Below are 12658 nucleotides of genomic sequence, written 5' to 3' on the forward strand. Positions count from 1 at the left end.
TCTGGCATACCCATGGGAAATTTGTGTTCTTCTTCAGCATTCTTCTCAGGGAGACACACTGGGATTTAGGGGGGCATCTAAGGTGAAGAGGAGTGAGGTCCTGACAGCAGGATACTACGAATTTACTTGGTCTAAAGTGTCACCTGAACTCTTGGCACTGAACAGCTTCAACAACTGTGTAGAGACTGAGCGAGGAGAAGAGGCTGAAAGAGCAAATTTGCAAGCAGTGCTACAGATATGGATGGACTGGTAAAGGCCTGGCTCTTTTTGGCTAACTGGGAGTTCAGTGTTGTATCACATTGTTTCTGACAACTATTTATTGCTGTTGTGGAGTTGGATTGAGGGGGGAAGGAGGTACAGAAATGCATTTATTTTGTTAGAATATTTCTTCAAGGCAGTTGAGATTGCTCCACAAAACAACTGTAATAAGAAAGACACTGCTGTTGAATGCCTTAGTAAGGTGAGATCTCTGCTGTCAATCAGGCATGAACAGTAAGGCTTCCCTATAGGAATCTTAAGCAAAATCATGGTAAACATCATGTGTTTTTATAAACAGTAGATTTTGAAGCTGATTTAGAGTACCTTGAAAGCTTGACAACACAACTGCAGGCTTTCCCGTGCTTTAGGAAAGCCTGCAGTAATGTTTCTTGCCACCATACAAAGACACAAGTTTCTATAAGGCATGTCCACACCAATCTTAAGTTAAAACCCTGCTATTGGAGGCTTTTGAATAGCGGTGCTACTAAGTCATGGGAGAAACACACACCTTTCTGTATGTCATGTCTTGTCTATGTGTTTAATGGTGATTTACATGGAAGCTGCAACCATGAAGTGGTGTTACATGTTGGTCATGTTCCCTTACAGTTGTTGACAAATTGCCTAGAATCAATCTTCTTTTCCCTAAGCAATTGCTGTCTCTATACTGTGCCACATCAGGAAAGACTAATCAACCAGACTTGATGGACTCCATTAATCCTACCATTTGCTTTGGGCAAATATTCTGAGTGAGGAGAACCTGCTCCCACTGGATGTGCTTATGGAAATGAAAGACAAGGTCCTTTGAATTTAAGAACCAGCCACACCCTTCCAGGCCAAGCAGAGCTTTCTTGTTCAGAGCTACCTTGCTATCTCACCTCTTGAATTTCTTGTGGAAGACCTCCATGTATGAGAAAACATATGGGTGCTGCTTTAAGTACATACACAAGCATCAAGAATTGGGCCATTAGATGTGTTTCTGCTGCTTGGGTTGAAATCAGTGTCTCATTTATGAAGGATGCAAAACTGAAGCAGAAAGGGGATAAAACCAGACCTGCTAGAGATGAGCCTGGGAGAATGTTGGCGGGATGGCAAGGTGCTCATCTGAAGTACACCTACACCAATGCACACAGAATGAGCAACAAATGGAAGGAGCTGGAAGCCGTTGTACAGCATGCAAACTAAGACTTAGTTGCCATCATGGAAACGTGCTGGAATTGCTCCTGTGACTAGAGTGCTGCAATGGATGGCTGTAAGCTCTTCAGAAGGGACAGTCAAGGAAGGTGGTGTGACAATCTGTTTTAGAGAGTGATTTGATGCTGCTGTGCTTGGGGCAGGGAACGATAAGGTTGAGTCTCTATGGGTAAAGATCAAGGGGAGGGGCAACAACACAGACATCCTAGTGAGGGTCTTTTACAGACTGCCTAATTAGGATGAAAAGGCAGATGAGGCGTTCTACAAACAGCTGGCTAAAGTTGCATGGTTGCCAGTCCTTGTTTTCATGGGGAATTTCAACTTCCCTGATATATGCTGGAAATACAAAACAGTGCAGAAGCTGTTTAGGAGGTTTCTAGAGTGTATTTAAGATAAATTCCATCTGGTAAGAGAGACTACCAGGGGAGGTGCCCCATTAGACCTGCTGCTCACAAATAGAGCAGGACTGGTGGGAGATGTGGAGGTCAGGAACTGTCTTGGACAAAGTGATCATGAAATGGTAGAGTTCTTGATTCTGGGTGAACTTGGGAGAGTTCACTCTACCTTGAGGATGGACTTCGAACTGTTCAGGACACTGGTAGGGAGAGTCCCTTGGGATTTGGTCCTGAAGGGTGAAGGGATCCAGGAAGGTTAGTCACTCCTCACGAAGGAAGTCTTAAAAGCACAGGAGCAAGCTGTCCCCCTGTGCTGCAAGATGCGCCAGCAGGGAAGACTGGTGTGAATATGGAACTTTCCCAGAGGTTCCAGGAGAAAAAGAGGGTTTACCTCCAAGTAGAAGGAGGGATGGACAACTTGGGGAGAGTACAAAGAAGTTCTTAGAATATGCAGGGAGAAAACTAGAGAGGCAAAAGCCCAGCTTGAATTCAACTTGGCTGTAGGGATAAAAGAGAACAAAAAACTTTTTTTACAAATATATTAAGAGTAAGAGGAAAGCTAAAGAGAATTTCCATCCTTTACTGGATGTAGTCGGGAAAATGACCACTGAGGATTAGGAAAAGGCTGAAGTTCTCAGTTTCTTTTTTCCATCAGTCTTGAAGAGTCAGACCAGTTATCCTTGGGGTACTCTGCACCCTGACCTGGAAGTCTTGGATGGGGAGCAGAATAACCACCCTCCCTCCCCTCTCTCCCCACCCATGATTTAGGTGGAAACAGTTAGAGACCTACTACTCCACCTGGACTGTCACATGTCCACTGGGCTGGATAGGATCCATCTGAGGGTGCTGAGGGAGCTGGTGGAAGTGATATCCAAGCCTCTTTTCATCATCTGCCAGTGTTCCTGGTCAACCAGAGAAGTCCCAGAGGATTGGAGGCTTGCCAGTGCGACTCCCATCTACAAGAAGGGTCATAAGGAGGATCTGGAGAACTACAGCCCTGTCAGGCTGACCAGGGAAGGTTATGGAGAAGATCACCTTGAGGGAGATCACACATAACATGCGGGACAATCAGGGTTTTAGGCCCAGACAGCATGGGTTCATGAAAGGCAGGTTCTACTTGACTGACTTGATCTCCTATGACTGAGTGACCCACCTGGAAGGTGAAGTAAATGCTATTGATGCAGTCTACCTAGATTTCAGCAAAACCTTTGGCACTGTCTCCCACAGTATTCCAGTATTCTCCAGGGGAAGCTGGCAGCCTGTGTCTTGAACAGATACTCTCTTTTCTGGGTGTCAAAGGCTTATAGGGCTGGTTCAGCCCAGTTCTGTGACTAACTGGGGCAAGGGGACCCATGGATATGTCAGTTGTGCACTTGGCTACTTTTGACTGCAGTTCTAGCTGTCCAGTACAGTGGTACTCAGTTGAGGGTGTGACTTCATTCAGGACATGTTAGTCCACTGTCAGCCTTCATTCTCCACTGGATTTACACATCGGCCATACGGGGCTGTTAGAAGGTGAGTTGAGTTTTGCTTATCACTCTCTTACTCTCTAGTTGATGAATCAACTTACAAATAGGGAGCAAGGAATCCCTGTTGGTGTGGTACTGCTGTCTGTGCACCATTTTTGGCAGTTGGTACCTATTACTATTACTTGTAGCAACCTCACTATAGACAGTAGTCTTCTGACTACTTCCGACAAGTCATGCAAAACAGACAGTAACTTAACATCTTCTGTGTCTAAAGGAGCTATTACAAAGGCCCATCAATACCTTTTGGGATCCTTAAAATACCTCCTTCTGAGTACCAAGCCTATACAGAGCCCCTGGGCACATGGTTACAGTAGGATGCTTTTGCCGACTGTGCCAGTGAGGCTTATTTTGGCCTCCAACACAGTCAACTCTTGGGAACCCCAGTCAACCCAGCAATATAAACTGATTTTGTTCCTTTGTGACTTGAGTGCATTAAAGTGCACTGTGCATACTGTTCACCAGTGTCTTATATTTCTGTGGTTTTGATGTACCACTTCACCAAATCCACACTGTCCAATACACTCTATTGTCCCTGCTCCCCCCTTCTTTGCCTCCAGCTGTAGGCAGGGCCCCTCTAATTGTTACCTCTCTCATTCTCTTCCCATGATACATGGTCAGGGTCCTTACGGCTTTTGCCATGTCCCATAGCAACTGGAGCAATCAGCTTTATGAAGAAGTCCCCCCTGATTTTTGATCTATCTTGCAGTTCTTTTACCTGTGCTTGTAGTGCAAAAGTGTTTTTTTAATGCCACTTCTTTGTATCTTCTCCATGTTCATGTAGGTAACGCCTCAAGGCAGTACACAACATAGTCTTACTCTTGTCACTTGCTTGAGTGGGAGGCTTTTAATTGATGAGATGTTGGGTGATACAGGTAGGGAGGAAATCAATTTGATCAGCCCCTTCAGTAGGCTGTTTTGAAAATCCTGATCCTCATCAGGTGAATCTGATACCTCTACTAGTTCATCAGACTCATAGTGATGAAGCACAGTAGACAGTGTCTCCATTACATCTTCTTCTTTACTCTTTTTTTCTATACAGTCTTTCAGTTACTTTCAAAATGGATGAAACATGAGCCCGTAGATGAATTAAATGTAGCTCAAAGTCATGAAGTCTGATAATCAGTTCAAATAAAAGGGGTCTTCTTTGCCCTCCACCATATATTGCTGCTAATATACTGGCACACTTTCCTGGTACAGCTTTTGTGAATTTCCACCGCATATCTGGTGTACATCTGATTCTCTCCGGTTTATGCTCTTGGTGTGGATCATTGGGAATGAACATGGGGTCATGTACCATTTCCACCATGGCGCATTCTCTCAAATAATGGATGCCTTCTTCCATGGCAATCCATTTCTTTATCTCAGGCATCAGATGGTTTTTGAAGGGGTACTTTTCCTTTACAGCTAATAGCAGCTTCTTCCAGATGTGAAGGCCTCATCCTGTCATCTGCTAATACCTCTGTCAATAGCTGAGTCCTTAGCAATGCTTCCCAACTGGCAAGCTTCTCTACTATCTAGCAACACACTCCCCATTGTCCCAGCATCAAAATGACCAGATGACAATCGGTTCATTTGGGTGCCGTGAAAAATCTTTTCTTGAACCTTGAATTTCATTCATTTTCAAAGGTCAGGAGTAATAGCGACATTTTCTTTCTCACTTTTCCCTTCTTCTATTTTAGTTTTTACTGTTGCCTTCCTTGGTATCAGTGACAGTGGTCTTGTTGAGGGCCCTCCTCTGTGTCTTCTTCTTCTCTCACACGGGCAACTGACATTGATATTGGTGCCTCCTGTGTTTGATCCAGTTGCTCAGTTTCAATGCTCTTTCTCTCTAGATTGAGTTGAAATCTGTCTTGTTCAGTCTGTAAGGTGTCTTGTTCACATCTGAGGGTGTCTCACTGGGATTGGAGGGTGTCTTGTTTGGATCCGAGGGTGTCTTGTTTGGATTGGAAGAGGTCTCATTCAGATTGGAGATTCTTTCTCACGGATTGGAGATTCTTTCTCTCAGCTCAGAGATCTGTTCCTTTTGGCTTGGAGACTTAATTTCTCAGCTTGGACACTTGCTTGGTTTGGAGATTCTCTTTCTCAACCCAGAGATTCTCACTCTCAGTTTGAACTCTCTCCCAGAGACTATCCCTTTCGACGTGGAAACTCTCCCTTTCAGCTTTGAAGGATCTCTTTTTCTCTGGGATAGTACTGAATAAGGGTCGGCAGGCATAAACCAGGCCCCACATAATTTGTGCATCCTCAGATCTGCCTGAGCCGCAAGATCCCTGTCTCAAATATCTGCTTAGGTTCCTATGATCTTGCAGGTGTTCAGGAGTAAAGTTCCATTACACCGGCTATGCCCACCTCTCTAAAGTCTCTCCCAAGTGCCTTCACACTCCCTGCCACTCCGTATTCTCAAGCTTTGGGGAAGGCTTTCTCAAAATGTTATAAATACTTACAGTGAGTGAAGAGATGAGAAATACATTCAGAAAGATTAACAACATGGTCATTGGATGAGGATTCAAAAAATGCATAAGGGATTCAAGGGAGAGACTGGAAGCCTGTTTGAGAATCACATGTAAAATTAGCAGCTCCCTCTGAAACATAATTTTCAATGTCCAAATCATGCCATGTTGTATGCAGACACCAAATAGGTATTTCCACCGGTGTATTTAATTTATTATATATGCATATATCTCCATAGAGTAGAGTGGAGGAATTAATAAAGGCGCAGTATGTTCTGAGTATTAAAAGAGGAAAAATGATGGAATGCAATCTCTTGAAGAACAGTTTTGCAAGAGAAAGCAAATACATTATTTTTCTCTTTACAAAAGCGAGTTGGCACAGTGACAAAAAATAAAAATTAAAAAAATTGCACAGCACCCAGAAAGTTTACAAATATCCCATAATATTGGCAGTCCTCCTGGACTTCAAGGCCTTGTTTGCAGTAGAAGTTCTACAATAATTGTGAGGTCTTTAATGAAGCTTGCTGAGAGCGCAGAAATTTGTTCTAAAAATACGCCTTTCCCAATAATATGTCGAAGGCTTATCAGGCTGGTTTGGTCCATTTCTGAGACTAATGATGGGGGAACAAGTTTAACTTTCTCTTTGAATGGAAAATAGAAATGGAAGACTGAAAGTCTTCTAGGAGATGTAGTTCTTATTCTCTTCTGAGAACCAGGTACCCAGAAACATAGACATACCATGAAACTGGAGCATGAACTCTTTAAATCCCAGAGCACTGCATGATGTTATGATATGGAATACCAATAACAAAAATCATAAAACCATGACATGAGTTAAGGAGCTGACTGGATGGCCAGGCCCAAACAGTGTTGGTAAGTAGAGTTACAGCCAGCTGGTGACTGGTCATGAGTGTGTTCCTCAGGAGTTGGTAATGGGGCCTATCTTCTTCAATATCTTTAATGATGATTTGGATGAGGGCATTGAGTGCACCCTCAGTAAGTTTGCTGATGACACCAAGTTGGCAAAAAGTGCCAATCTACCTGAGAGTAAGGAGGCCTCAGAGCAATCTGGACAGGCTGGATTTCTGGGCTGAGGCCAACGGGATGAAATTCAACAAGGCCAAATGTTGGGTTCTGCATTTTGGCCACAACAACCCCAGGCAACGCTAGAGGCTTGGGGCAAACCTCATCATCTTTCATATGCATAACAGAGTTTCCAGGAGAATCTCTTCTGTGATCCTACCGGGCACAGAGGTAGCTTCTATTTCCCCAGGTCTTCCTCTCAGTTTCTCTAAAAACTGGATTGTATTTCCCTTTTTTCCAGTCACTAGGAACTTCATCTGACAGACGTGACTTTTCAAATGTGATGGAGAGTATCTCAGCAATCATGTTAGCCAGGTCCTTCAAGACCCTTGGATGCATGTCATCCAGCCCCATAGACCTATACCTGGTCAGTCTAATGAGGTGATTTTGGATTTCCTCTTCTACTCTGGAAGGGAGTTTGCTTTTCTGACCCCTACCAAAACATTCAGGGACATAAGAGATGTGGAATACCTGACTGCCAGTGAAGAGTGAGGCAAAGAACTCATTGAGTACTTCAGCCTTCTCCATCTCTGCTGCAGCCAGTTCCCCCATCTAATTTATCACAGGAATACACACTCCTTGGCCTGTCTCTTCTGACCAATGTACTTACAGAATCTCTTCTTGTTATGTTTCACATTCCTCACCAAGTTTTTTTCATCTCTGCCTTGACTTTCCTGATCTCATCTCTGCATGTTCAGATTGCATCCCTGTACTCTTTCCCGGGCTACAAATCCCTGTTTCCAATGCCTATACATTTTCTTCTTGCCACTCAGTTTAATCAGCAAGTCCTTCTTGGGCCATTTCAGTTTCTTGCCTCTTATTCTTGATTTCTTATACTGGAGGACGGAGAGATCTTACACTCTCAGATAGGTATTCTTAAATAGATAACAGCTCTATTCCATTCCTTTGTCTCCAAGGACAGTTTCCCAGGGGATCCCACACAATAATTCCTTAAACAGCTGGAACTTTGCTCTCATGATATTCAAGGTCCTGGCTCTATTCTTCATTAGGACCATATTCCTTGAGACCATGAACTCAACCAAGACACAGTTGCTACAGCCCAGACAACCTCCAGTCTTGACTTCTGTAATGATTTACTCTGCAGTTGTGAGCACCAAGTCCAATAATACTTCTCCTCTGGTTGGTTTGTCTAATACAGGGGAGTTATTCTCAATGGATTCCAGAAGTCTCCTGGATTGCTTACAACCCACGATGTTGCTTTTGCAGCAGACGTCTGAGTGGTTGGAATCTCCCATTAGGACGAGAGCCTCCAAGCACAATGCTTCTAGTAACTGAAACAAGAAGGCCTTATCCAGTAAGGCTCCATTTATTCCAGCAGCCTGGCCACCAGATGTCCTTTATTGGTCCAGTCCCTAATTTTAAACTAAAAGCTCTCAACATTATCATGGCTGTTTTTCAAAAACAACTCTTTGCAATCTATCAAATCTATCTACCTATAGAGGGCAGCTCTGCCAACCCTTCTGTTCTGCTATTTCATCCAAAAACTTATGGCTTCTGATCACAGTATTCAAGTTATGTGACTCATCCCACTATTTTTCCATGATAGAAATTAAATCATAGGTTTCTAATTGCATAACTGTTTCCATTTTCTTCTCCTTATTTCCCATGTTGCTTTATTGGAGAAGCACTACAGCTGGGCAATCGGTCATGTTAACTTGGAGGAGCTCTTCCAAATTCCACTGGGACAAGTCTGTTTTTAACATGCTGATTCCTAAGGTGACAGTGTTTCCTGGTTATTTCTAACTCAGAAGAACATCTACTTCCCCCATCAAAACTAATTTAAAGCTCTGTTAATCAGCCTAGCTAGGCTGATTAACAATCTTCCTGCCCAGAACAGTCTTCTCCTTCCTCATTAGTTGTCTCCTATTGGATGTTCAACATGCCCAGTGTTTCAAAGATATGTCCAAGATGATAAAACCCAAAAACCTGAGTGAGGCACCATCAACACAGTCAATTATTGAACTGGTCCATTTGCCTCCTTCTTCTTGGGCTGTAGTCACCAACTAGGAGGATTGAGGAGAACACTACCTATGCTCCTCATTCCTTTAACATTCTCCTAGAGGTCAAAAAGTCTCTCATAATATTTTGCCATCTCTTCGTTGCAGCTTCCTGTGATCCAGCGTAAAAAACCGAGAGCTGATAGCAGTCTTTTGAACTTCATCAAACTCAGTAGTCTCTTCCTGATGCACCAAATGTGGGTATCTGACAGGAAACAATTGTTTCTGGAGAGACTGTCCAGGCAGCAAATAGGTGTTACAGTGTCTCCCATAGAGGACTGCCCAGTTATTAACACATTTTGCCTTTTTTTTTTGGGTGGCACTGTCATACTTCCAGTCATTCCATTTGTGATTCTTTTCTATACAGACCTTACAATTCTCATAGAAAATCACTGCCAGACATGAATTAGTTTTTTTTTTTCTTTTTTTTTCAAAAGCCAGGGCCTTCCTGAGCCTTGATTATCTTCCCTACTTAGCACTGTGTTATAAGAGCTGTTTTACTGGTGTATATGCCAAGCCAACCTGAAGCAGGCAGCCCACACGGCTTGTCAAAGTTGCCAGACTAACTACAGAACCCTTAACCACAAAAATAATTGTATTCAGAACTGGTGAGCTCCGCAAAACCCCGGTGTTCTGACTGATCCACAGGGACAGAGAGGGGAGTCCCTTGAGAAGAAAGGCCCTCCACTGGTGCACTGATGTGCCACCGTTGCTCACACATACCTGCCTCCTGTCACTTAACATTCAGAAATTTTATAAGGTGCTCCACTATATCTTAATACAGAGTGTTTTATACACTGTGCGGCTAAGTTTTTGTAGATATGAAGACAGTTAATTTCTGTGCCGTTAAAAATGCATGCAAACATACAGATATACATTAAATAAGAATAGAATGGCATAAATGTATAAAATAATGTACATTCATACAAAGAAATAGGGTGCGCTCAAAAATGTATGCATATATTCATATATATATACATGTATATACATGTATGTGTAAATGTGAATACAGCACATGTCATAAGTAAGAGAGTATTTACAAAAGTTAGTGTTTCCTGACATACAGGCAATGCGGCACCAACCAGAGAGCAAGCAAAGAACACGTGGCTGTCACTGCGCACAGCCAATCTGAGGGCACTGTGCAAACAGTACCCGCTCCTGACACAAAATGGTGGCTGACACAAAATGGTGGCTCCCAGTGCGTGCAAGGGGATGGACTTCCTGTTCAAAGGAGCACTGGGAAAGCTGGAGGTGTAGACTGGTTCTGGCAGCCAATCCCACCAGAGTAGGCGTGGGCAGGAGGGAGGAGTTGTGGGACACGCTGCCATGGTGGTGAGGCTGGTGGGAGAATCTTGCGGGACTGAGGAACATCTCTTCCTCAGCTAAGCTCATGCTGCCAGCAGCCCAGTCCATAGAGCAAGTGACAGTCCTTGGTGTGCTGCAGGAGGAGAGTGTTGAGCTGTTGGAGTGTTCCTTGCTGTTGGATGGGCTCTCTCGCTGGCAGGCAGTGGCAGGGAAGGCAGCACTGGAGATCGTGCTTGCTGCAGCTGAGCTCAGCTAAGCCACATGAGCTCCTGTTCCTCAGAAATGTTGCTGTCACCTCTGCGTTATCTGTCAGGTGTTTTTCATTAATGGCTAGAATACACTTCATATGTTTGGAAAGCAGTGAATGGAGAATTACTTACAGTATCTATGTGTCCGCGGTAACTCAATTCTCTACAGACTGCATCAGTACCAGGAATATACTGCCAGGTGTATTTCTTTGCTTTGCGAGGTTAGGATCTGAACTGAAATTTTCGGGATGTCTGTGAATGAACTGCTTTCCATTCTACGTGGTTCTGTTTTGGGAGATATGTTGTGAGTGGTATTTTGTCAGTCATTTGAATAATCATGTGATGTGCTGTGCTGGAGCGGATGCTGCTGCTCCTGCTGCTACTGCTGGGGCTCTTCCATGCTTTGTAATCTCTGCTTTTGAGATTTCATTCTTTCAGTTACCAGAAAAAGAGTTGCATTGATCAGCCAACACAGATATAATGTATCTGCTATTGTCTGTAGAGTTTGTTACTTTTTGTAACTTCTATAGGCACAGGAAGGAGGAAGAAGTTGCACCTGTTCAGTTGTTATTCCCTGTAATATTTCAGATTAATGAAAGTGCTTTGGCTTTCTGCTTTGTGCTGGTGGTAAAGATATTGCTTTCTGTTGATGGGTGTAATACAATTTCTCTGTTTACATGAACAGTCACCAGCTTGTTGCGACCAATTCCTTGGGGAACCTCCCGCTATACATACACATACTGTGCATGTCGTAAGTGAGTATTTACAAAAATTAGCGCTTCCTGACACACAGGCAATGCGGCACCAACCAGAGAGCAAGCAAAGGACACGTGGCTGTCACTGTGCACAGCCAATCTGAGGGCACTGTGCAAACAGTACCCGCTCCTGACACAAAATGGTGGCTGACACAAAATGGTGGCTGACACAAAATGGTGGCTCCCAGTGTGTGCAAGGGGATGGACTTCCTGTTCAGTGGAGCACTGGGAAAGCTGGAGGTGTAGACTGGTTCTGGCAGCCAATCCCACCAGAGTAGGCGTGAGCAGGAGGGAGGAGTTCTGGGACACGCTGCCTTGGTGGTGATGCAGAGAGCGGCTTGCTGGCATCTGTGAGGAGCTGCAGCAGCTGCTGGTGGCTGAATAGAGCTGCTCTGTGACCCAGCCATGCTTCTGACAGGATGAGGCAGAGCTGTGTTGTCTGCATGTCTTACTTGGCAGTGACGGTGGTTTTGCCGGTGAGTTTCACTGTGAACATGAGAAACGCCTCTTCCGTTGCTGCATGTCAGTGCTGTGTCTGCTGCCTGCTGACCTGCTGTGCCTCCAGACCATCATGGCTGGAGCTGGTGAGCACAGCAACATCTCAGTGCTCTGACTGATCATGGGGGAACAGAAGTGGCCTCTCTCATGGCAGCTGGCACTCCTCTGATGCCCCAGTATTTGGCCCTACTCCTGCAGCCTTGTAAGGCCTGCCTGGCTGCCCATCATTCACAGCCTTTATTATGTACTCCACTGGCTCTTAGTACTGATATTTTCATCTGCTTAGCACTTGTAATTTTGCAGATAAGAAGATACTAGATTTCAGTGCTGTTATAAAAGCTTATACACATATAGACTTAAATGTTACATTACAAAATAAAATACTATGAGCTACATTTGTTCACAAATGTTCGCATGTATTCAATGTATGAATATCTGTATGTGCAGCTATGCGTACACCACATGTCGTAAGTGAGTATTTACAAAAATTAGCGCTTCCTGACACACAGGCAATGCGGCACCAACCAGAGAGCAAGCAAAGGACACGTGGCTGTCACTGTGCACAGCCAATCTGAGGGCACTGTGCAAACAGTACCCGCTCCTGACACAAAATGGTGGCTGACACAAAATGGTGGCTCCCAGTGCGTGCAAGGGGATGGACTTCCTGTTCAGTGGAGCACTGGGAAAGCTGGAGGTGTAGACTGGTTCTGGCAGCCAATCCCACCAGAGTAGGCGTGAGCAGGAGGGAGGAGTTGTGGGACACGCTGCCATGGTGGTGAGGCTGATGGAAGAATCTTGCGGGACTGAGGAACATCTCTTCCTTAGATAAGCTCATGCTGCCAGCAGCCCAGTCCATAGAGCAAGTGACAGTCCTTGGTGTGCTGCAGGAGGAGAGTGTTGAGCTGTTGGAGTGTTCCTTGCTGTTGGA

This window comes from Meleagris gallopavo, chromosome Z, assembly GCF_000146605.3.
Source record: "Meleagris gallopavo isolate NT-WF06-2002-E0010 breed Aviagen turkey brand Nicholas breeding stock chromosome Z, Turkey_5.1, whole genome shotgun sequence".
Lineage (NCBI taxonomy): Eukaryota > Metazoa > Chordata > Aves > Galliformes > Phasianidae > Meleagris > Meleagris gallopavo.